The 27,106-nt window shown below is 40.2% G+C and overlaps 1 long non-coding RNA gene across 1 annotated transcript; it reads right to left on the bottom strand.

Annotated features, from left to right (window-relative positions):
• Window positions 1-8,644: 8,644 nt before the first annotated feature.
• On the bottom strand, window positions 8,645-26,296 carry LOC103741858. Its single transcript, XR_607599.1, has 5 exons — window positions 26,229-26,296; window positions 24,316-24,457; window positions 15,756-15,886; window positions 14,800-14,965; window positions 8,645-8,847 (listed from the first exon to the last, which is right to left on the bottom strand). It is a non-coding gene; the product is annotated as an uncharacterized LOC103741858 (long non-coding RNA).
• Window positions 26,297-27,106: the final 810 nt, after the last annotated feature.

Below are 27,106 nucleotides of genomic sequence, written 5' to 3'. Positions count from 1 at the left end.
TACATTCCTCAGAGTCAGGAGGCTCTTTGTTAAGTGGTAGGGATAAACATTTATGACACACACAAGTTTTATCCTTCCATTTTTACTTTTTCTCTGTTCTAATTCTGTTTCCTGAAGGGGGGAGGGGGGAAATCTCTGCACATTCTGAAGCTCAGATGGATGGATGATGGTACGATGAAGTTTCCAGTGCTCCAAACTCCACACAGCTATGAACTCCACAACAGTGAATCATGTGGCTGGACAACAGCTAAGGTTTCAGTGAGAATTCCCAGCATTCCTTCTTCTCTTCTTTCTCTTCTGTAGGAAAGAAACCACAAGTTAGTGTGAATGCTTGACTTGGTCCTCTGTGCCTGCTGGAACCTCACAGCACAGGAACATTGAACACCCAAGACAGCTGCTTATCTGTAGTATCAGATGAAGGCTCCTTAGTTGCTGCCTTACATTGCCGGGGCCGAGCTGTTCTGTGACATGAGCTGCTTCCACTCAACAGGCTTTAGAACTTCTGGCTACAGTGCATCTGGCCTCGAAGCTTGAAATTAGAATCACTACCTTTTATTGCTGTGGATAGAGATGACCAAATAATCTGAGAATAACAATAGTTTTGCTTTCAACAGTACTCTTTATTTCTTAACCATGTTCATGCTGTGTTTTCATTGGCTATACACCCCAAAGTCTCACATCTGTCTGAATGTTTTGATAGAGTTCTCCATGATAACACATCTCTATTCCATTCTATCCTTACTGTCAGAAGGGGAAGTACAGATCCTCAGTGAAGAAACTGAGGATTCGAGAGAGAACTTCAGAACCTGGGTGACTTTGCAAATTGAGTGTTGATCCTTCCGCCAACTCAACTTGTTATGTGGGGAAGTTAAAGCCTTTCTTTAGAGAGTCACAGAAGAAATAGAGCATATGTGCCTAATAAGCCTAATATGCCTAAAAGCCCCTAGAGCCTAAAGACACCTAAAGACAAAAGTCACAGCCATGGCCGGTGGCTGAGGCCTATGAAACCCTGCCCAAGCCTTTGCATGAACCACAAGTCCAACCTGCTTTCATAGTGGGGGCCTACAGTGGGGTTTTCTGTTGACACCCTCTCTGCAGACTTTGTCCCACTTGTTTTTGTTGGTCTAGAGAGCCAGCAGCAGGGACAGCAAGATGACTTTGAGCCAAGGGGCGGTCTGTTCATACCCTGGGGACGGGGTGTTTCACTAAGTTAGCTGTGGCTTGAAAGGATAGCTGCTGCACAGCCTGCTGCTTCCCATTTCCGTATCCCTGAGATAATAAATAAAGGCTCATTCTGTTGTGTCCAAAAGACTCTTTTCAGGAGACTTGCTCTTGCTGGAAGCCTCTGGAGTCTCTCCATATGATTTTAGTCAGATGCTGTGCATTTCAAATTAAAATAGAACAAATGGCCAAAAGCAAAATAAAAACAAAAAGGAAAGCAAATGGGAGGAAAAACATTATTTCTCCAGAGTAACCAATGAGGCAGATGGAAAACCTCAACTGCTACTGACAGTGACCATGTGTATCACCTTGCTTAAGCTAAAAACAAGCCAGGAGTGAGGGCCTATTAGGGATGACAGGTCTATGATAAATCTGTCTAAAATATGCTAAAGATGATTTCCTGACCAGATTAAGCAGGACGATGTTCTAACTCTTGATCTGAACTCATCTCACTCCTGGAACACAATGGATCTCCTATCTGGTCAAGTGACAACATGGGCAGGAGATAAGACCTTGAAATTTGCTGGGGTTATCTGTCCCATTGTGCCATTTTTTCCTGCCAAGGGTACAATAGTATTTGAACTCCAAATACATCCAGGAATATTCTTAAAGCCGCATTGGGATGTGGGTAGATGGAAGAGTAGTAGAGGCTGATTCCTGGAACTGCTGGTCCTAAGACACAACAGTATCAGTATGATAATCTCAAATTCAATGAGAGGATCAAGATCGTAGCATGCCCACTGTCAAGGATGACTTGAAACAGGATTCTCATTGTTCCATGAAAACAACTTGCAACCATTCAGCTGATCAACACCCCCAATCTCTTTTGTTCCTTGACACCCCTCTACCTCCAGTATACCCCACTCCCATTTGCCTGGTCCTTTGCTATCCTTTCTCCCAGCTGTACTACATATCTCTGTATCCTAGAAGATCATTAAGATACTTGATAAGGCAATATAAGTTCACCACCCAGATGTTGAAAGGACATTTACATCTAACATACTTTTCAATCCTATTAGCCAAAATAATATGTTGTGTAATAAAATATATCTTCTTATTACTGTCCTCTCCCTATGAAGAAACAATGAGCACATTGAAATGTAATTCATATTATATTGTCTGCCACTACTAAAAGAGGGCTTTTCAACAAACTCAAGTGCATTGGATAACACAAGCTAATAATGTTAGATGTTTGACTTCTGTGTTCAAAACTAGTCGCAGCACACTAAAGGCCATGGTTAGCTCCACAAACAACCCAGTGAGCAGAAGAGATGTTTTTATATACAGCATCAAATACATTTTGGTTGGGTTAGAGAAATATCTAAGTTGGTAAAGAGCTTGCCACCTAAGCATGAAGACCCGAGTTAGATTCGCAAATATCGTTAAAAAGCTGTGTCTGGTAATGTGCTCTTAACCCCACTACTGGGGAGGGAAAGCCTGGAGAAACTGATGAGCCCCACACCAATGAGAGACTGTCTCAAAACACGGTTGGCAGCTCCGGAGGAACAACACCCAAGGTTATCATCCACATGCACACACATGCATGTGTACCCACACACATGTGTACCCTCACAGATACATGCACTGCACACCCCAATACACCTAAACACACACAATATAAAAAATAAAGTAAAATCAAATTTGGTCGAGTCATCACCCTCCAGGATTGACCCTCATTTTAGTTGTTACTGCCCAGACATAAGTAAATATTTGAAGGCTCAAGAGTGCTGTGGTATTTCCTCAAAAAATTGTGACAGCTCCTTTATTCAACAAACAAACAAAAGTATTCAGGAATGATCAGTGGAAATGTCTCTTAAAGTCATTAATTTTAGCTGAGGATTGTTGTGACTGTTTCCATGACTAAACCATGAACATGTTTTCTGCAGAAGCCCGGTCAGCTAGTGGTCTTAATTAACTTTCAAACAGAGAATGCTGCGGTTTACCACTTATTAAATATCCACCACACTAACTTACAGTTTTATTCTTCCACACCTCACTTAGTCAAGACACCTTAAGGAATCCACAATGTGGAATTGCTGGCAATTTAAATATATGTGTCATGGATAATGATCAGACTGAACACACAGGCTGCAGGCTCTAGGCAGCACCAGGTGAATGCTATAATTTAGAAACTGAGGCAGCAGGGCACATCACTCAGGAGGAGTCAAATAAGCCTTACTCATTCCTGGGAACTCGTCAGAATTCCTAGGAAATGTTTGATTGGCATTCTGGATACTTTTCTACCCTTTTTGTTTCTGGAAATTTGCAGAAGGTGGTAAAGGGGAACTCAGGACATAATGAAGGAAGATCAGTCCAGTGTTCAACAGTGTGAGCAGTATACGCACTAGAAAAGGAAGAAGGTATAAATTACTCACCAGGCTAATCTACTCAAAACAACCCACAAGTAGACTCAACCAGCGCACTTCACCAGGCATGTTATTCACAAGGGAGATGATGCAGTTTGAGATTCAATCGAGACAGAATTAGCTTTTCTGATTAGCTAGGTTGAGTGGCTAAGGAATAGTACTAATGATATCATTATTTCTTCTCTCTCTCCTACAGTATTCAGACACACAGCCATGCACACACATACACACTCACATGTCTGTTAGGTGTAAGCTGGCGAATCTTCAGTATGTGCTGTCTGTATATCAGCCTGTAAATTCCCAGGCCCAAAAACAGTGAATTCACCTCTTGTTGAAATTCCACTGTGTATAAAACGTTCTTGGAATTTGAAGGAAGTTAAAGAAAAACTCCAATAAAGGGAACATATCGGAATGCCAAGGGAGAGCATAACTGGAAAAAATACATAAAAATGCAAATTTTCCTAAACTTCAGGTTTGGGTGGACTGAAGCCTAAGTGAGAATGTCAACAAAGCAACACGAAAAGATGACAGCTCAGAGTTTCAAAAATTCAAGACAGCAGCAGGATTAGACATTTTGGGTTGTCTTCACACACATTTCTTATGGGAGTTAATTCCATTTGACATGCAAGACCAAAGCAAGATTACAGAGGCATAGCCCCATGGCGAGGTGGATGCTGTAGCTAAAAGCTGGGATTTGAATAATTGTGCAGGCTTACTCCAAGAATCAGGCGAGAACAGAATGAATGGATTATTACAAGGAACTTTGTACATTTTTAACTGCTGGACTTAATAAAATACCCTCTATGAGAGAATACTGTATGGTTGCCTGCACTTACTCTAGTTGAAGTTTGTGGTAGGATCTATCAAATGTGAGGAAAAACAGAAGTTGTTCTTTAAAAAAAGAAAGAAAAAGAAAAGAATTTATAATGAATGACCGGACTGGGTCATGCCTGAATGATTTACAGAGAATGCAAAGTATGGAGAACTTGAGATCAACATATCCAATCTCCTCTAAAGTTGGAGGGAATTCATTTCCTGTGCCAAGAAATGTGTAGAAAGTGAAAAATAGACTTCAGGGAAAGTGGACCACAAAAAGGTAGATTTTTGTTTCACTATTTCAGCTTGCTAGGAAGGTTATTTATTACTGAAAGAAAGTATTAACCCATAGATCGCGCGCGTGTGTGTGTGTGTGTGTGTGTGTTTCCTTGTCTAGAAAAGGCAAAAAGTAACAGTTCTAAAGAGTTCTCAATGTTTAATTAACTCTCTGGTGAGAATTATTAAGTTCTTTATAACATTCTTATTCAGCACTCATTAAAGAGGAAGATACAAACGTAAGGTTCATAGAACCTCTAAGAAAGGAAAGAGTCTTCTAATAGCTGGGAATTATGAAAAACTACTCAGTAACAGTAGCCATGTAGACCTCTCATTTTAAAAGCCACTGGTTCGGATCTGAAATGATTTGGTTTGATTTTCTCCCTTAAAATAACCTTCATCTCCTTGTTCCTGAAAGCTCATGTCTGATCTCTCCAGTGGTGCTGACCCTAGTAAGGAAGGCGGTCCCAAGGGGGAAGAGGAACATACTCTGGGGCCAGGGGACTGGGACACTGCGCCCTCTGCTGGGGAGGTAGCCTTCAGTCCAGCTGGAGCCAAGAGCCCCTTCCTAGAAAGGTTAAAGAGACACAGGCTTTCAGCAGTAAAGCCGTCCTTTCTAAGAGTGGCATCTCTTTATCATGACTGCGAGTGGAGATTAGAGGAAGAACATGAGAGGGTGTGAGTGCTTCATTAAACCAGAGCACACCTGCAGCTCTCCTCACAAAGCACGCCTGACAACTTCAGCCTGCCGTGCAAAATGGCAACAGGAATGATGAACACATTACAAATTTGTAGACCCTAAAATTAAACTCTACCTCATTTATTTCATATTTCAGCAGAGCTGTGCAGATGCACAGATCTTCCCTGAAAAGCTCTGTGGCTTCTGTCTTGGAGAAGGAATCAGTGCTTTCTGTGGATACATCCGGTCTTTTTGAAGCTCAAACTCTGTTTGCAAAGAAGCTTGAGGCAGCATTCTACAGAAAGATTTTGGTCCTGGGGGGAGAAGCCAAGGCATGTGTTACCTTAGCAAATCAAAGAGTCTGTCTTTCTCCCCCAGTCTATTTCATTTAGATCTTTGCTACTAAACTTTGGTGAGAGGCTACCTTTAGCACCACTCGTGAACTATTAGAAAGCCAGGAACTCAGACCTCACCCTAGACCTACTGAATCAAAATCTGCAAGTTAATAAAAAAACTCAGTGATTCATGAGGATGTAAACTTCGAAATGCACCACTATAAATATTTGAAGAGTAAACCCCAAGCAAAACTAGAGTGTGCAGCTTACGAGTAGAGGGGACAGAGCTGTCTAAGTTCTTTGATAAGATGGAGAAGACCCAGCAAAGAACACAGCTCCTTACATATCTAGGAAGGGTACTGTACACAGATCTGTCTGGTTCACAACAAAGACCAACGAAACTATCCTAGTTTACTGTAGCTAGTTTCCACATATTCTGTGAAATCAACAGGATAGGTGTCGGCATTATTAGCTAGGTAGGGCTTGCTTTTTGGTGGACAGACCTATGAAGCAGTTCTGTACTACTGAAATGACTTGTCTAAATTCTTCAAAAATTGACACAGAAAACAGATTTTGATCTTTCTTGTACCCACATAATGATTGATGAAACACTTGGGAAAAACAAATTGAATTATCTTATAATCTCCCAGGGAAACATAATTAAGTTGTAAAACATTTCCATGAAATCCTAAAAGCCTTATATCATCTAGACATGACTTCTGCTACCTGATCAATAATGATATTAATTATAGATAATTATTTTGATAGGCTGATATGACTTTGGGGCTTCACTTACCCTTGATCCTATGTACTGATCAAATAGGAAGGACCTGGTTTAAGTCAGTGCTATATAAAAACAATTCTTTTTACATTTATACTAATGTATACAAAGGGAAAATTGGGGGGCTCCATTTTGATCTCTTTCGGGACATTCAGTGGACAACACAACCTGTACAAATGATTGTGTTCACTGTCTTTCATTCTATGAGAATCAGATACAGGCTACCCATAGTAAGGGATAATAAACATGGGACACAAAATCTGATATACCTGACCCTTTAAAATTCTAGGATTTAGCCAATATATTTTTGTAGGTACACAAGTCTGTAGATAATGCTCATGGCTACTTGGACAGTGAGCCAAACAAAACTGCTTTGACATGTAGATTGGTATAACCACAGACCCTTATATATTTTGTATATGTCTCTATTAAGCATCCCGTTATGAAGACTGTCCCTGGGACACATGTATGGCAAATGCACATTTTAAGTAGAGGTAAAAACTGAGAACTCTGTTTGATTCTCTTCACGCTTGCCAGAGTCCTATAGGTGCATACCTTCTGACTTTCATAGAAATATTAATGAGCATTGGCCTAACTGAGGCAGATGTTGATGAAAGGTAATCATTCAAGGAATCGTATAAAAGTATGCTATATTCAGGATTGTTTAAGATGACTCTCATAATATGTTGGTTTCCATTAAAAATAATGTACCAAGTTCTAACAGAAAAGGATAACATAGTTGACAGAATCAGAATAGGTAATAGAGATGAAATTACCTACAAACACATGCCATTTCACCTGAATTTCCTTGAAACATTTCTAAAACCTCTTGCTGACCTGATGATCTTTAAGTGAGAAATTTAGGCTTTCTCTAAATAAGGTAGAGACTCCCATTTTTATTTTGTGTTGTTATTTTCTCTTGTGTGCTTAGAGCTCATGATGGAACCCAGGGCCTCCTATACTCTAGACCCTGAGCTTTATTCATAGCCTCGAAATTTAACACTTTAGGACTCAAGATTTTGACCCTGGGACTATCATTTAATCTATGACTTGAAAAAGTTTCTTTGCCTCTCTCCATGCCTCAGTTTCGTATCTATAAATGTGAGATAATAATACACACCTACCAAAATTATTTTAAGAATTTGGTGAACCAATAAGTATTATTAGATACCTAGAATGTGCATGGATGTGTTAAGCACCCAGTTTATAATGGTCATTATCAATATTCCCCTTACAATTTGCAGAAGTTAATAATACACGATCATATTACAAATTATTAATGAATGGTAGTCTTCTGTTTTTTGTTTTGCCATTTTCCAATGGCTTGAAAGCCTGTTTACTTATGTAATGCACCAACCCCGGCTTTTACAATCTTTCGCCCTCTCTTCTGCAGTGGGCCCTGAGCTGTGAATGTGTGAAGTTTAATATAGGAGTCCTATCCAGGGACACTGACGCTGCAGTTGTTCTCTAAAACTTAGTCAGTTGTGGCCTTTTGTGTGCATCACACTTTGTTGTATGAGGAAACAGATCCCAGAGAAAACCCTGACTCTGGCATATCTCTAGACACATGAAATTTCTTACTCTGTGCTAAATATAATTTTTTATATTTGCCGGCAAGGATACTGTATATCACTCATCAAAGAAGCTGATTTTTGCAACAGATGGAGGCTATTTCAGAGTTCTACAACTGGTCACACTCAGAGAATATCTGTGTAGAGATGCCCAGAAGTAAGTGACACATCTACAGTGGAACGGCTACACCTAAGGCTCATGGAACACAGTGAACAGGGGGTAGAGAGTACTAACACATCCCTCAACTCTCACCAGAAATGGTATTCTTTAAATTCTCCTTTCAAAGGATCTGAAAGTCAAGTTTTAGTCTCCAGCTTAATTATGATTCTTTCTTGAAAACATATTTTTTAAAATGAAGCAATTCATGGTGACTTGAAACATAATCTTACTCCTGTTACTTGACTCTTTCATGTTTGTTTAAACACACCAGAGAGAAAAAGAGCAGCAGTAAGTAATACCTCACAACTGGCTGAAAGTTCCTCAATAAGAGTTTTTTCATAAAATAAGCTCAATGTGACCCGGTATTCTAGCAGAGATCCTACCGTTCAGAGAAGGATAATCTGAGAATACACTACTGCAAAGAGCAGTCTGAGGTTCCTTTGTCTTTGCTCAGATAAAATCAGTTCAGTTAGCATCCACAGTTGGGCCCAGAACCCCCATGTTCAAAGCACGTCTTCAGCCAGGAGTCCTGCTCCTCAAAGACAGGGCTGGGCAGTGATACTCCACGTCCTGATGTACTCAGTGTTGTCAAGAGAGAAAGGGAGAGGATTCACTGTGTGTAGGAAGAGCCATCTCAAGAAACTGTTAAGACAATAGAAAAGACAAAAGGAAAGAAATATTAGGACAAAGTCTTATGAAATCAAGTATTCTACCTGCCTCCACCCCCAGTATCCAGTCCAAGACAGCATTGCCCAACCTGGTGTTTTCCCCTTACTCTTGACCTAGGGACTGTTTTGCCCTATTTCCTGTGAGTGGGAAGGAAATAAACCACGGGTATGATGCTGCTCATTAGAGGGAAACAGAGAGACTTCAAAAGAAAGTAACCTGACATGAACAAGGCCTTGCCAAGTCTGTAAAATAGAGCAATGATGACTGACCACGAGGTCTTTCTTAAAACTGTAGCAATTAAGCCGATTGAGGGAACTTAGAGAACCTGAAAAGATGTAGATAAGTGTGAGTGGTTTTTTTTATTAAAAGGGGGACTAAGGGGACAAGTTTCAGGAGCCTCCTCCCGAAAGAGAGAGAAGTAAAGTACACGCGCTGTGGCGTGAAACACTCTTGCTTAAATGCGGCACTGATATCCTCTTCCACAGACAAAGCTGTGCTAAGCAAATACAAGACAAAGCAAAATATAGAAACGGCCACCCACCGAAGCATCAAGATGCACTGTGTGCAACAGTACAGAGAAGGTGCAGCTCTGCAGAGCTGACCAGTAAGGAGAATGCCAAGTACAGCAGGGTGGATTTACAGAGATTAGGGAGTAGCAAGCTTTACCAGGAAGATTGCATAAAGTTCTTATTGGTCCTGAATCTCAAAAAGATGTTTTTTAAGAACAATGAGGAGAACCCTGCCTCCCATCAGGAAAGATCTCCTGTGATTGCTTTAAGCAGATAATTTTTCCTTCATTTAAAAAATAAAACTTAAAGCAGGCGTCGTGGCACAAGCCTTTAATTCCAGCCGACCAGGGGCAGAGGCAGGTAAGATAGAGGCCAGCCTGGTCCACATAGTGAGTTTCAGGTGGGCTGGGACTAGGGATACCCTGCCAAAAATAAATACACAAATAATAAATAAATAAATAAATAAATAAATAAATAAATAAATAAATATTACTTATGACACGGAAATCATTCTTTCTGGAGGTGATCAAGGGCAGGAGATAGGGGAATGTGTTACTGTGGTTTTGATGTTTAAGTATGGCTCAGACAGAAACTTAAAAGAATTTTTGTTAATCTGTAGAATCTGAGTTATGATAAAACAGACCTTAATAAAGCCTGGTTTCTAAATGAATAAGGCTCAGGCATTTAAGACTGTCAGGTGAATCTCAGGAACCTGAGTTCTATACCAGAGCCTATTCCATTGCAAAGGATCCCATCCTCCAGGGTCCAGTCAACAGAATGTCATGTTTTGAAATAATTATGGAAAAAAAAACATATACTGAGAGAGTGCAAAAGAAAAAGAAATGAGAGGGGAGGGAGGGGATGGGGTGGGAAGGAAGGGAAGAGGGAGGGGAAGGGGAGGGAAAGAGAGGAGGAAAAGGAGAAGAAATGAGGGGGGCAGAGGGACAGCAGGAAAAGAACCCCTTACAGATGTTCAAGAATTCAAAGCCACTGATGACGTCTAAGAAGCATGGCAGCCCAGACAACTTGGTGTCTGGCTTTCTCTTGTGGAACCACACTCTAATACCGAGAGCCTGATAAGGAGGTAGGTGCATGACTGGCACTTTCAGGCTACTGAAGATGGCTGCCCAAAGCCACAGGTTCCCCTTCTGGTGTTCTCCTACATCGGACGTCGCTCTTGTCAGTACTCCAGTAGGTTGTGTGAGACATTTGGAGACTTTGCTGTCTGAGGAAATGTCTTGTCTCCAGAGCTGGACAGGAGTAGGTCTCCAGGGAAGCAAGTGTTCTCCAACTTTTACCAAGGTAGACACTGACCACTGTCACCTTGGTCCCAGAAGCAGAAGATCCAGTGGCAGAAAGAAGTCCAAGGACTCCATAACGAACCTCCACTGGGTGCTCCTGGGAGTCAGAGACCCCCAAGTATGTGGCAAGACAAGATAAATGGAACAGAGACATTACTTTTCGGAAGGTCAGCCCCTACACATTAAGTCAGAAAACCATACCCCACACCATTCTCAAAGATGTTACTTGTTGCAGAACGAAAAGAGAGAAATGGCTCAGGGGTTCCTCAGTCCAGGAGCAGCAGCCCATCAGCAGGGTGGTTGTGACTGCTTGGGTCTGAGAAGGGTTACAAGCCCAGGCAGCCTCAGGTCTCTGCCTGCTGCTTTTGTTTTGACTTCCTCGGCAAGCTTTTCCCTGTGTTATTAAAGAAATTTCATTTAAGTAAGAAAGAAAATAATTTGTATGTGGACATACATGTGTGTGCGTGCTTATTTTATCCCAATAAATACAAATAAAAGGAAGCAAAGTCAAATGTGCATTTCAGTTTTCAGCTTGAGTTTTCTACTGACTCACCAATGAATCTTCTTATATACAAAGCTGACTGGAGGGAGGGGTGGGATTGAATAACAAATCTAAGTGATACAATCACATCATTTACAATCACATAATGGACCATATCCCAATTTTCAAAAGGCATAAAGTATCCTCATTAATACGATAAGTGCAGCAGTCAAATCAGCACTGTGATTTTATCAGGGTTTTTGACTGTACATGAATTAGAATGTAAAATGCATACAGAATTTTTAATGGGAAGGCTTTAACATTCACTGAATGTATTTCTTACTGTCATTTGCATCACATTAAAGTGAAATTCTACATAAAAGGATAAAGAGAATATGCCCTAAATTACAGTTTTTCCCCAGTTGTCATGTCCACACATAGAAAAATCTGATTCATAAGCCCGAGTGTGACCCTAAATCTGAAAAGGCTATGGCAGTCCCCTATTTGTTTGTGGGTTTTATGTGCTGTCAAGGCTGGGTTGAGCTCTGTAAGGTCAGGTTGTCAGGACAAAGCTAATAAAGATCATGGAGGGGGCAGGGTCAAGGAGGGGGATGTGTGATTATATTCACTGTTTCTAGAATGGTATTAGATACTGTGCCTGCATTTGTCGTTCCATTAGAGACTACTAACAACTCACTAGTGTCCCTAATAAGGATTCTGCTGCTTTCTAAGAAAGTCTCTAACATCAGTTTAGTACACAGTCACTGCAGTAAAGCTTATGGACATAGGCTTAATGCCTTATGAGTTCCATTCATGTATTACAATGTGAATGAATATGTACATTTACAAGATTATTCCACAAATGCTGTGTCATATCCAACATGCTTGTGTCTTCCTGCAGGTTGAAATATGGTCCATATGACAAGTTAGACTGGCTGTAATGGCACCTGGGGGAAGCGTGTGTGGTAGCATCTAGGCACTGAAGCAGAAAACAGAACTTCCATTTGCATTGACCTCACATCACCCATGGAGAAGTCAGCGACTGGTATGTAGCTACTGGTGCGCAGTCCTGGGGATCTAAGAAAGAGTACCTCGTATCCTTAAAGAGGTCAAGGTATGGTCTGCCAACCTGATACAACAGGCTGGGACATCTGATGCACACTACTGACTAGTGGTCTACCGGCCTGTCCTCCAGTGCATGCACAAGAATTTGTACTGAATGGCATATCTCTGTCATCATTTTGGACTTGGAGTAAAGACACCATGTCAGCATATGACCTCTAGCATGGCATGAATTGACATGAAACAGTTCAAATTCACAACAAACTCTCTTAATACATTTTGCCTCTTGAAAAGAAATTAATATTTATATGAGGTATGAATCCAACTAAAAATGACCAGCCTATCCATTTAAGCAATTTGTAACCACTTTATCTTTTAACAAAGAGCAAAGACTGCATAGACTAGTGTTCAGAATTGATGGGCACACTGCTGCCAATCTGGTTGCTCTCTCTTGATTATGCATAGATAGACTGTGTACACAAATATATGAATATATTATTATTGTTACCATCATTATTAGGAAAATACACCAGTTTTCTTCCATATCCCAAGACAGTTTTAAAATTAAAATAACCAGATTCGGGCTCAGTTGGTGAAGTGATTGCTCTGTAACTTTGAGGTCCTGAGTTCAGATCTCAGCACCTATGAACAAAGCTGTCCAACATGGTATACACCTGTAATCATAGCACTGGGCAGGTCAAGACACAAGGATCCCTGAGGCTTCCTGAATGCCCCAGTCCATCAGTTCCAGGTTTAGAGAGATCCTGTCTCAAACAATAAGGTGGAGAGTGGTAGAGCCATAAAGGAAAATGTCAGACATCATCCTCTGCCCACATAAACACAGAGAGTCGGGAGGGAAGGGAGAAGGGAACATACATGCACACTTAGACATGGAATAGCTAATAAATAGATTGGTAATTGATGAACTACATTTTAGCCGAGGCCTTCTTTCTGTCTTCCTCCCTGATTCCCACTCCGTCTATTCAGCCCCCGTTCTTTCTGCTTTTTGTTTCATCTTATTTTTAGGATTTTTGAGACATAGTCTCACTTTGTACCTCAGGCTGCCCTTGAATTCACACTTCTCACATTTCCTCCTCTCATGTGATGGGATTACAGGTGTGCACCACACCACCAAATGCTGGGGTTACAGGTGTGCACCACACCACCACATTCCACTTCTTCAGTCTTTATTTATTTATTTTTTTCTTAGTTGCTCTGTGTTCTTAGAATTAAGTTAGGAATTGGAATTTGGACCAAAAAATGATGCATCCAAATTCTGATTTACTTTTAGCCATGCTAAAAAATTTTAATGCCTAGAATGTTTGACATGACAAGACTTCTGTAAAGACAATGACAACTTGGGGTTGATAGAAAATTAACCCTTCAAAATCTTGATTTTAGCATTGCCTCAATCAATTTATTCTGTCACCGATTTATACCTGCTCTCATGGCAGAATGGTAATGCTCCAGAGTCTAGCTGTTGGAAGCTTGACCCTTGCTACAATTCGCTAAGAGAATATTAGCAAGCCCTTCACAGCTGGGAGGAATACTTTGCTCATTTATACTTTGGGTACAGTAGTTGATTGATTTCTTTGAGAGTCTGATGTAGGATGAGGCCCCACATATGTCTGGAGTAGGCTCCTGGAACTCAGTAGGTCCACCACCCAAGACACATTACTTTGTGTGTCAAAACCAGAATTCCCACTCTGTTTTTAAAGAATTTAAATAGACGCTGTGAATTCTGATTTCTACACATGATTAGACTATAGAAATTCAGGTAAGCAAATCATTTTTGTCCTTCAGTAAAATCAGAATCTATCTTTGTTCTCCTTTCGCGTCCTTGCTGACTTTATGAAGGTGCTAACAAAATTTATATGTTAAGGGAACTATGTATCAGTAAAGAAAGAATATATATTACTGAGCGAGGATAAATAATTTTAAATTTTTAATTATTTTATGTGTATGAGTGGTTTAACTAAATGTATTAAGTATGCCCTGCATGTGTGCAATGTCTATGGATGCCAGAACAATGTGTTGAGTCACCTGGTACTGGAGTTACAGATGGATGTTAGCCACTGTGTAGGTGTTAGGAACCAAACCTGGTCCTCTGCTAGAGCAGCCAGTGCTCTTAATCACTAAGCTATCTCTCCAACCTCAGAATCAGTAATTTTAGAAGGAATATTCTATTATACTCTTTGTTATTTCCATAATTTCATCAAGAACATGACTAAAAGTTGACCATTTATGCTGGTATTTCACTGACTTAAAAGAAAATATTAATGTTTTCTCCTAGTCACTCACCTCCTGACTCATATGCAACATAACACCAATACGTTTTTATAGTAATTTGTACGCACAATATATTCTTTCTGTGACAATATGCATTTGTACATCCTGGTCAAGTGCATTAATATTTCCTCAAACTCCGCATTTGTTTTCAAACTACAGATATGTCTAAGGCATCGCTTCCACCCGCAGATGAAGCCAGCACTCTATCTCCGCAGTCAAATGTATGCCGACATCTTTTCCTCCCTTCTAAGTGCATGCTGTTGGTTTTGTAGGACCTTATTACCTCTGATTCATTGTTTCACATCTCTGTCTGTCACAGGAACAGTTCTACTGTTTACTGGATCCGGATGCCTTCCGCTTATTGGCTGACTTTTAAGATTGCTTGAACTCTTTACTTCGCGGTGGCTTTTCTCCCCTCTTGCTGGTGCATATTCTGTTGTTGTATTAGCCTTCAAATAGAAATACAGACAAATACAGACCTGGCCATTCGTTAAGTTATTGCACTGCAGTCTTCAAGATTTTGTGCCTCAGAAACTTTCTGGTGTACCATATAAGCCTCTGAGGAATGATAGCACAACCTTTGCTACCCGCTGTTGTTTTGTTACTTGATTTGTTATAAAGGAATAATTAGCAATATTTGCCCTGTTTCTGACTAACCCTGAGAAGATGTCATTAATTCTGTTTTCACTGTGAGGTTTTACCTATAAGAAAACATGACCACGAAACCGAGTGAGGTCAGCTATGTAACTAATCTAACTGGCCTCTGATTTGATAGCTCTTCCTTTTAATTCAGTTGTTTAAGCTTTTTCTGATAAAGTGTATTTATAGAAGCAGTCAGGATCATAGGTTGAATCTTTTCAGAAATAAAAACTTACAGATTAATATTAAACAACCTGAAAGATGAATAGAAAACCTAAGAACCAAAATTACACATGTCACTTCATTCTGAGGCAGCTCCATTTTAATGGCTTCTCATATACCAGATTTGCATAGGGATACATATTTGTGGCCCTTCCTGGCTCCCTGTTCTTTCCAAAACTTTGCTTTCTCTGTTCTTCTTGGTCATCTGAACATAGTCTAGTAAAGGCTTCCTGGGTTATGTGTATCTACCTTTTTTTTTTTTTCAGGTAAATACATCAATTCTTTTTTGTTCCCCCAGTCGACCAATCATTATTGGTTTGCCTTGGTTTGCCTCAATGCTGCCCGTTGGGAAATTATCTGCTTCATAAGCGGTACTACCATGGTCTTTCCTGCTGTCTTCATTGGACTGGTTCTCGTCCCCTGCTTTTTGACGGGCTCCACGTTGCGTTAAGACTCAGGCCCATCTTGTCCATCGCAGATCAGTGAGCTAATGCACCCAGTGATGTCTTCTGTGGATGTAGGGAAAAGAAAGTTAGATTTTTGGTTCACCTGTTGCCAGAAGAACTTTCTCGGTACTCATTGCATTTCAGGCAAGCTGTGGGATACCCAAAGGTCAGGAGACCAAGTACTATGGCAGAACCCCTGGAATTCACAGAATGATCAAACAGTTTAAGATTCCTTAAAAATAATGTCCATGTGTGCTAGAAAGAATTGTCTAGAGTCACAAGTCAAGAAATCATTAACTATTTGACATTCCCGTCAAGTCCCACACCCCACGTTAAATGGTGGAATTTTCCCTAAGAATCAACGTGCTGAAGATCAGAACTTGCTCTACAACTTCTGTCTCTCTAGGCTCTGCTGAAACCCAGCAGCAATAAACTTCTGTAGCCTTCTAATCCTGTCAGTCAATTCCCATTTCCAAATATGAAAAAGACCAGGGAAGCTTGTACTCTTTTAAGGTCTCAGCTTCCCAGGTCATGAAAATGTCCTTCTCCTCGTTGTAAGTAGATTTGTGCTTGGCCCAACTCCACATCCAGTAATCCATTTCATAGTCAAGGTACACCGTGAGGCATAATACTGTGAATGTATTTATGGGAAAGTATGCTGTTTTCTTTCATTTCCTCCCACAGGAGGATATGTAGAGGAGAACTGTGGTCATTACTTATTTTTATTCCTCCTACTTACATCCAAAGAATTTCCAAACTGGTCTACTTGAGGTATACATGTTCTCACAAGATCGCTGCTCACTCCCGAGTCCCTGTCAGTTCTTCCTTTCTTCCAGGCACCAGTGCATTGACACTGATACATTGATGTCCTCCTTGTGAGAATTAGCCTATCACATTCATTTACATCCACTTAATTGCAGCTGCTATTGTTTAGTCCGTTAACCTCCAGCTAGGGTGCAATTCACGTGAACACTGGGGAAGCACAAGCTTTCGATTAGTTCTGCAAAGTAGATTAAAATCTTCTGCCTAATTGGAGATTGTCCATACCTCTGCCTTCCTTCCAGCTCCAGGTTGAGCCAGCAGCATGCCTTCAAGCAAGTTCTCTCCAACAGAATATGGAAGCCCTGACCAAACTAGATGGTGCTTTCTGAGCATGTCTGTGCACAGTACTCTGTGCTAGGCACAGTGTTGACAATTGTCACCAGTATAGTCTCTGCCAACAATTTCCAATTAACTTTCTGATTAGCATTTGCCTCATTCATGCTAACAAAGGAGCGCACACACATGGAAGAAACCCCGATTTGGTATATGGCTAATCATTAGTACGCCAAATTTGTAAGAATTTCATTTTGAAACAGTGGAACCAAGTATAATCCTTATGAAATGATTGTATAGTTTGGGAGGAACAAGAATAAAATATAAGTAAGACTTATAAATAAGTCTCAACTTGATTCAAAGCATAAGGCCCTGTTGGACATAACTAATTTATACTGAACCTAGGTTTGGCATAATAGCAAGCCTGCTTTGGTAACTAAGCTGTTGCATAGCAGTAACAAGTGAAATCTCAACGTTTTCTTGGCAACATCTCTCCACTCTGTGTCTGTTAAATGGAGGTGCTTTAAGATGTTTAATTATACTTTATCTAAAGAAGATGTGAACCTTAGATAACTACCTCAGAATCTCAAGAAATGGCAGGAGGTCAAATTGATTCATTTAATCTAAAATGCTTGTCTCAACTTACACTCAGTTTACCTCTTCAGCACATTTTCTGATTTCTCTGAAATTTACCTAACTGACAACACCCACCGGCACTCAGGTTTTTATGGCCTAGTATCTCTCTGCCTATTGTTTGTTACAGATATGATGGTCACATCTAAGGAGCACTTTGGTTGACCTCTGAAGTCAGTCACAGGTACAATATAAAAGCATACCACACGCTGTTGCTGTACATCAATCACATTGACTAATCATCTCAGCAGAACGTGGAAAAACATGTTTTACATCTCTTTATAGATAGACTGGGGCTCAGAAGGTTCAGTGACCCATATGATGTAACATAGCCACACGTAACAAAGCATTGAACTGAAATCCAATTCTAAATGACTGCAAGCAGATTTCGTTCTTTCTACCTCCCAGAAAAGAGGGAAATCACGAGTGGCAACTTGAAACAGTAAATGTTCACAGTGAAGAAAAGAAGGGAGTCAGCATTTTCTCTGCTCACGAGTTGTTGGTGTTGGGTATAACATCAAAAGCAGCAAAGCACAGGATGGAGGAGGGTGAAGTGGGCGGGACAGAACTTGTTAATGCTATGTGGTGTCTTAGAGGGACCAGTCAAAGCTGGGACACAGAGAGCAGCCTTCTGACCGCTTGTGGACAGGACAAGGGACGTGCTGCTTAGTGTGATCCATGGATTCCAGAGTTTAAAGAGCATAGTGCTGATTCTCTTCTGAACGTACTGTGGGGTGCGTATTGAGTCTTCATGGTATTGTCTGCAAACGCACAACAGTGGCAGTTACACACACAGTCACAAAGTGGAGCCCATTATGAACAAAAGGATGTGGCCAAGTTGTCAATGCCTTTTCCTTTGATCCCCGATTTGTCCTCCCATCTTACATGAAGGAGGGACCATGAGACAAGGAACAAACCATTAGGAACAAATAATTCTCCCTTACATCAGAGGAGCCAGGGAAAGAACCCAAATGGAGGGTCCACTCTATACTGAATTTTGCGTTACTAATCAAGGCAGAAGATTGTTTTTTTAAAATAGATTCTGTGTTTGTATCTCGACTGGCATTTTTATAACAACAGCTGACTGTTCAGGCTTACTTTAGCATCTTTGATCTGCTACAACTTGCAGACGAGAAAGACCTAACTCCAGCCCCCGTCCCATCTCCTGTTGTTCATATCTCTGCACTTTGGGGACCTTCAAATGCGGACACATTTCCAACATCTTCATATCTTTTCATATCTGTCCACATCAGGACTCCGGGGTACAGATGCCATTGGTGAGCTTCACCCCCTGAGAATGAACCCAGTGAGAAACTCGCACAAACCCTGTGTATTGTTTACTTTTCCCATCACTTGACAAAATACCTCATACAAACAACCGAAAGGAGGAGAAGTTTATTTTGGGCTCATGGTTTCAGAGGATCTTCTCCTTGATTGCTTCTCCCAGTGTGTTTGGGCAGAATGTCATGGTAGGGGTAGTGTGTGCTGGAGGAATTTTTTTACCTCACGGCAGACAGGGAAGGGAGGGTAAAGAAGGAACTAGGGACCAGGGATGCCTTAAAGATCAGCCCCCACCGATCTACTTCCCACCTTCTAAAGTTTCCAGAGCCTCCCAAAGCAGTACCATGAGCAAAGGTTAAGTGTTTAACACCAGGGCCTGTCAACAACATTTCATATTCAAATCCTGACTCCTGAAAGTGGGCTTGGGGCCTCATGGGCAGGAAATTTGGGTGTCTCACAAGAAGCATGACCCATGAGTAGGATTAGGGTTCAAATGGGAAAGTCCATTGGTCATTCATGTACTTGACTCTTTAAGAAGGAATAATTAGAGACAGAACAGGAAAACAAATAGTCCAGAAAAGTACAGTTCTTAATGCAAGAGTAGCTTTTCCTTATATCTTAAAGCAGTACTATACAAAATTCTATGAGAAAGGCCTTCCTGCATTTATATACCCTGTTTGAGTACCAAACTTCTGTCCTGATGCTTCACTAGTCCCATAGCATTTCAGGTAGTTCCATCATACCAACACATAGCAGCCTACACAAGGCACAGTCAGGTTTGCAATGAAAATCCTCAACAGTAGGGACGGATATGCTAACCTCATGTACATCACCTACATGAAAATTCAAACTGCCATTAAGCAAAGGAATAGCCTTGAGAGCCACTAAAGTTCTCCAATGTAAATATACATCCTGAGAAAGAGTGAGTGAGAGAGTGAGAGAGAAAGAGAGAGAGAGAGACACTAAGGTCTTCGGTATTGTCCTAAATGAATATTTAATTCAGCAGCAAATTGCCCAAGAAGCCAGTTGTCTGCTTCAGACTGCTTGTAGCTCCAGAGCTTGTTTGATCAGAAAAGTCTTGATCACTAGAGTTTTCCTGTGCTGTCTTGCTCTAGAACTGCATTAAGATCCACTTTCACTGACCACCTTCAGCCCTACTGGGTAGATGAGTTTTCTCTAAGAGGACCAGTTCTGTTAACCACACTTAAAATTCTCCTTTCAGATGTCTTAGCTGATCTACTGAATTTCTTGAAGTTTCTGTGTAAAGGATGAAGAATGTCAATTCTCCAGCCATAGAAATTGAAAAAGTAAAACCTGGAGACTTTATTCAGAATATGTGAAGCACCCCATTTGTTACTACTCCATGTAGCAGTGTAACAGTCATTTGTCATATCCTTTTTATTCAGCCCTTGAACATAATTTCTCATTCATTTGCTCTTAAAACTATATCAGTGTTAACCAAGAACACTTTGTTGAGAACTTATGATGTCCCACACCTTGGGCTCTTTACGTTTCATGAGTCCCCTTCGTACTGTGTGCCAATATTATCAAACACATATTGTCACTGTCTTCCCTGCTGGTGTGATCTCTAGAACTATGAGTAGGACTTGGAGACGTTGAGTAACTTGAACAAATCACACCGCTAGGTTGTAGAACCTTGAGTAGAACCAGACATTAAGATCCCAGAGACCACCTACTGCATGATACCAATGCTTGCTTACATGTATGAAACATTTCTGAGAGACTCAAAGAGGAGGCAAATATTATTCTACCTTTGAATGAAACCATAATCTAGGAGAAATCAAAAAATGGGAATTCTGTCAATATGAAGTAACAGGGACCATATTTACCTTCCCACCTGAAACAACTAAACACAAAAGAATCTATGATTACGTATGCACAGATCTGTAGGTTCATATGTCTATGACACATTGTATGACTGCATATACATGCAACCATACAGTTTCAAGGTATGCAATATCAAGCAATAAAATGAATGATAACTGAAATGTCGAAAGCAAATAGTCCTAAGATCATTCCACCAGCCTCTCTTGCTTGGGCTACGGAATAGAAGGAATAACTACTCCTGTCTTTCCTAAAGAAACGTGAAATGTGGGTCCATTCAAAGTCATGACCATATGTGCAGAGCAGCAGTTACATTTGTGATAGTTCAAACCTGGAAACAATTCCTATTGTATAAATCGAATGTGTCATGCCCAAACAATTAATAGTACTCTACAATATAAAAGGAATCACTATTGATATATGCAATAAATAGATGAGTCTCAGAATAAAACTCAAAGGCTTTATTCAGAATGGGTGAGGAACCACATAACTATCCCAAGGACAAGAAACCTACCCGCAAAAAGGAGGATATTCTGTATGATTTCAATTTAAATGAAACCTGAAATACACAAACAAATGTGATGTAATGAAGGAGAGCAGTGGTTACCAGGGTGCAGGAAAGGATCTCACAGGGATGATAGAAGCTTTTGGGGTGATGGATAATTCATTCTCGTGACTGTTATGATGGATCCTATGGTACACACATATGTCCAACCTTCTTAACTGTACACTGTTAATATGTGCAGTTTGTCTTCTGTCAGTTATGTGGTTATTAAGCTTTTTTGAAAAACACAGCACTTAAATGAGTAAGGTGAAAAGTTTCCCGTTTTTTCTTCTATTTTTACTAACCGTGGAGTACAGAATTCCTAAGAGCAGGAATACAGCTTTGGTTCAGTTTGGATCTCTAGTTCCCCAAATTGAGTGCCACAGTTCCTACTTCTGAATAACAAATTGCCCCAAATGTAGCAAGATAAAACAACCACACGCTGCATCAAGGAGTATGTGATTAGCAACTAGGGCATGATGGGCTGGCTCCTATCTGCCTCTTGATGTTCAGAGTCCCTGAGAAATATCTGGGATCCTCTTCATGCTCTATATGACACCAGTATAGAGTACCCAGTCTTCTGGTGAGTCAGATGGAGGCTCTCAAGGTCTGGCTCCCAAGAAAGATCCAGAAGAAAGGTATGTCACCTTCTGGCATCCGGCCTAGGGAATCACAAAGGACTGCTTCCATTCCATTACTTCTGGTTGAACCATGTATAAAGATTTTTCAAGTTTGAAAAGAAAGCATAGAGCCCCTACCTCCCTGGGAGTCACTCTCAACACATATGCCAACATTTTCAGGAAAACACAAAGACGTATGTCTGCGTCATATAAATGAGTATATTAACATTGGTTGTTTCTACTTTGTTTGAAATCTTACAGGTATCCATTCCACAAAAAGTGCATCTTCTTTGAACAACATGGATCCAAGAAAGAATGTACTAATCCAATCCCTATTGAGGTTATATTTCAATAAGATAAATATATGAGGAAAGATGAAGGGAAATATGAATAACAGCAACTTGGCCTTTGGGAATATACCTACTACTCTGAGGACCAACTAAAGGAACCAGTCAATTCTGCTTGGCCTGTATGGTAAATCCTGCCAGGCTGTGGTAAATTAGATCAAGATTCAGCAAATTACAAACAACAGTCACATTAATTGCTCAACAATTTGTACAGAAGCCTGAAACATAACTTTAAATTCATGTGTGTGTGTGTGTGTGTGTGTGTGTGTGTGTGTGTACAACCCCGCAGTACATGTACCTGTTCACACACACAGAAACCAGAGGAGGGTGTTGGGTGTCCCACTCTATCACCCTTAGTCTGGTTCTTTTGAGACAGAGTTTCTCACAGCATCTGGAGCTAGGATGGCAGTGAGCAAACCCCAGTGATCCTCCTGTCCCTTGGCCTAGCAGCACTGGGGTTATAGAAACTCCTGGCCATGTCTGGCTTTTAGGAGGGTGCTGGGGAATCAGACTCGGGTCTTCATGGCACAGCAAGGACTCTTACCTACTGAACTATCTCCCCAGTCCCTAAATTCTATTTTAGCATGGAATTTTAGAGTCAGAAGAGAGCACAGCAGACCTTCAAATCATTTACCAAAGATTACAGCCCTGTTTATTGCTTTCTTAAAAGAAAATATGAAATTGCTGATAGCTACCCTTTTGTTCTATGGGAGGAGATTGTAGAAGTTTGTTTCACAGGAATAGTTTTATTGGAGAAATATTTTGTAATATGTAATAAAAAGTGCCTTTACATATGTGTTATACCTCCACCACTGACATCATTATTTATACAGCACAGGCCCTATCTATTATTTTTATGCACTAGTAGATTTTGGCACTTCTGTGATTTCCTTTGATATATGATTTACTGTGTCAACTAATCCTGAAGAAAGTAATCCACAGTAAATAAACTGGTAGATTGACATTTGTCCAGCAAGAATATATGCTCCAAAATCTCAGTTCATTTATTAAAGAAACAAGAGGAAAGGTATATAAGAAATGCGAGTGCTGCTTCGGTTTTCAATGGCTAAGTCCCGTCCTTACCAAATATAATTAGGATTATTTGCTCTCTCTCTCTCTCTCTCTCTCTCTCTCTCTCTCTCTCTCTCATCTCTAAGACTTGTTTCATAATGAATATGCCAAGGGGTCCCAGAGTTAAGTCTAGGCCTCAGAACTAGGAATATTTCCATCAAAGAGGGGCTGCTAATCATAATGTAAGGAGGGAAAAAAAGCTATTTGCTCCTTTTGTGGGTCTGCCTCTCCCCTGGTCCTGCCAGGCCTGCCTGAACATCAGCAGAGTTCAGTGGTAATTAAAGCAACAGTGTTGTGAAAAAAGTGTGAATTACTTTTACAGGGAGACTTGGATGTTGCTCTAGACTGACAAAGCACAGCAGGGGACTCGGCTGGATATTAAGGAGTGATGGCAGCCCCAGCATCCTAAGGTGGCTTTCCGGCACAATGCAAAATTGTGACTTTTCACAAGTTGGTATCTCTGCAACCATTTGTGTTATCGGCTCAGATTTTAGATTTTTATTTTTTCCTTTGTCATGCTTGTGAGCAAAACTATATCCCATCTCCGGAAACGCAGTCTGGTAGCTGCCTATGCGCATCTAAGCTGTACTTTTCTTTCTTTGCTTCCTCTGGACTCCCATGGAATGATTTCAACTTGAAGGTTGTTGAAAATGTTAAGGAAAAAGCCATAAAGTTGTCATAGATTTGGCCTCCATAGCAGGTTACTGCAATGTCAGATGTCAAGGCTTTCTGTTTCTGTCATTTTTTTAATTTTTAAAAAATTTTTAATATGTTGTATGTATGTGTGTATGTGCACATGCATGTGTGCATGTGCTGTGGAGCACACACAGAAGTCAGAGGACCACTTATGGCAGACAAGTCTCTTTTTCCACCATGTTGGCCCCAGGGATTAAAATCAGGTCATCAGACTTGCTGACAAGTTCCTTTACAGGCAGTACCATCGCGTCAACCCTTTTTCCATCATTTTAAAGAAAAAGAATTGCAGATAAGCACACTGGCTGCTGACAATTCCAAGACATGCCAGCTCTGCTCTGGACACTGGGTAGAAATACCCACATGGATGATGGGTGCCTTTCACCAGGACGACCAGGAAAAGACTGACCAGGAAACAGTCTAATCTTGCTCTTTATGACTGAGAACGTGTGTTGTTAAGCCAGCTTCCACACAGATATAATCCAATGTCGATGCTGCTCCTTATCTAAGAGAGGAAATAAAAAGTCTTTAGCCAGATATCATAAACAACGTTGTGTAGTGTGAAGCAAGAGAATAAAACAGGTAATGGACTATTAATCACTTTTTCCTCGTATAGCTGATGGATACACTCATATTCCCAAGTCACAGAGCACATGTGGAGGTCTACAGAAAAACACATCAATGCAGACCTGGGGAGATGCATCCGCACAAAACAGGGTCATCCAACTAAAAGTTATGTGAGTCTGGAATGGTGATATATTACTAGAACAAAAAAGAAACCAAAGGCTATATAATATGTGTCTTCTTTTGGTTAACGTATTTTTCCATAAATAAATGGATGGAGACAAAAAGTGAAATCTCTACTCTCAATATATAATATATTTTCACTGATCCTGTCCAGTCTGATGGCAGTGGAGTGGTTTGTCAATCAGTAAAGCCCTGCAAAGCACAAGTCCACATGGTCTGGTGGATATCAGTAGCTACAAGGTTTGACAACAGAGTCCTGAGGCCCATACTTACAAACTGTGTCACTCCAATTTCGTCATGAGCAAAAAGATTGTAAGATATATTCCAACTTTATTTTGAAGATCTGGTGAATTAAAATGTTAAAAAAAAATGTAGACAGCAAAGTGCCTCACATAGGAAGTGATTGATAAAACAACGTGCTGTTGTTATTGTCACCACCAAATTGGGTGAAACACCGAAGCTTGTGATGCCAGGAATTCCCTTTGCTGTACGATATCCTCACTCTGTGATTTGTCAAGCAGTGGGGTAACATTTTGAAAGTACTAAAAGGTTGTGAAATGGCATTTAGGGGATGAGGCTGTGACATGCCAAACAATAGATGGTTTAAATAGACAACAATGACATAAACAGAACAACTGGGGTGCTCCAAACGATATTCTTCCACCCCACCAGTGCAAAGTTTAATTAGTATGTAACTAGCATACTCGTTTACAATTGACATAATGCCACCTCTTTTCATGCAGAGCTGTCAGGGCCTATGAAACTGTAAAATTCCTGACACTAAACATTTGTTGTAAACTGATCCTTCTGAAAGCAACTTAACTAAAGGAAAAAAAGTCAAGATAGATGGTAATCATTTAAAAATTTTAAAATAAAACATAAACCCACTTTTCAAGTCTTTCAGAGAAAAGGGTCCAAACTGCTTTTGGAGAGAGATTCAATATTATATTGGGCTGAGGGCATATTCTGTAAGAGAAAAAAAATATAATGTATGAACCACCAACCCCAGAATGATGAAAAGCAAAATGGGTTAGGAAAAAAATACCCTCAATTGACACAGCTATTTTCATCACATCAAATCAGCCATCTGTTCTTGACATAGTTTATTATCATTAGGAAGATTTTCTCAATTCAGGCATGGTGATGAGGAAAGATGAAGAATTAACCAGATAAATAGCCAATTTGGAAAATTCAAGCTAAGACCCTTTTCCTCAATTTCCATTCCCTCCTTTCTCCCTGCACCAATTACGCCAAGAAAGGGGCTTCAATGACATGATTAGACATGTTTATGGTGGAGTTTTTCTTTTACTCACAGGAGCATAACAAACCACACACACTAGGTATCAAATGATACAGAGGTGATCGACACTGAACAAAAAAATAATAATTTTCTATTGTTAAAAATGACTGTGTAAACTTTGAATGACGCGTAGCCACAGTGAAAGGTGAGGGAATTAATACTCTGAACGGAAGCATAAGAACTGATTTTTTCCTCCTGGAACCTGTTCATTAGAAATACATCAATTTACCTTGGGATCAGAATGTTTAGAGAAGGACATTTCCTCTGAAATCATCGTGGTATAATTCCAGCAGCTCTGTGTGTGATAATCGAGAAGAGAAAAGTAAATGTTGGGCTGTAAGAATAAAATGAAAATATTTAAATCATGCGATTGATACCAACTTCACAAAGTTAAGCTGGAAATTCAGAGAAGCCACACATAAATTCAGGGAAATGTAACTAAAATAAAACTCATGACAAATATCAACAGAACTGCTTAAAAATTGTCCAAGCTGGTTATTTTATCTACTGAATGTCAAAAAACAATCTTGATTCTCCCTCAAATAGTTCACAGATTCTTGATGTTAGATTTATAATACTCTAACACACAGATTTTGGATCAAGCTTGAAATATTATTTTTTTAACTACAAACTTAGAAATGTTAAGGATAGCAATCATTAAAGTTAAGACACACAGACTCCTTCCCAAAGTTTCTTCCATCTTAACATGCAGACAAGCCAGGCATAGGAGCTTATACTTGAAATCCCAACTCTACAGAAGCTAAGGCAGTGGGACTGTCATGAATTCTAGGTGAACCTGGACTACAGAGTGAAACCTTGTCTCAAAAATAAATAAATAGATAAATAATAAATAAATAAATAAATAAATAAGATAAGATAAGATAACTGGTCTAGTTTGCCTTCAATTGCTGTGACAAAACACTATGACCAATACCAACTAGGGAAAGAAAGGGTCTATTCAGTTTACATCTCCCTGATCACAGTTCATCAGGGAGCCCAAGGTAGGAACTTAGGGCAGGAACCTGGAGACAGGAGCTGGAGCACAGGTCATAGAGGAATGCTGCTTACTGGCTTGTTCCTTTGGCCCACACTCAGCCTGCTTTCTTA

Source organism: Nannospalax galili, unplaced genomic scaffold (assembly GCF_000622305.1).
Source record: "Nannospalax galili isolate Female #2095 unplaced genomic scaffold, S.galili_v1.0 scaffold20, whole genome shotgun sequence".
In the NCBI taxonomy this organism is placed as follows: domain Eukaryota; kingdom Metazoa; phylum Chordata; class Mammalia; order Rodentia; family Spalacidae; genus Nannospalax; species Nannospalax galili.
This window is presented reverse-complemented; position numbering and strand designations above follow the sequence as displayed.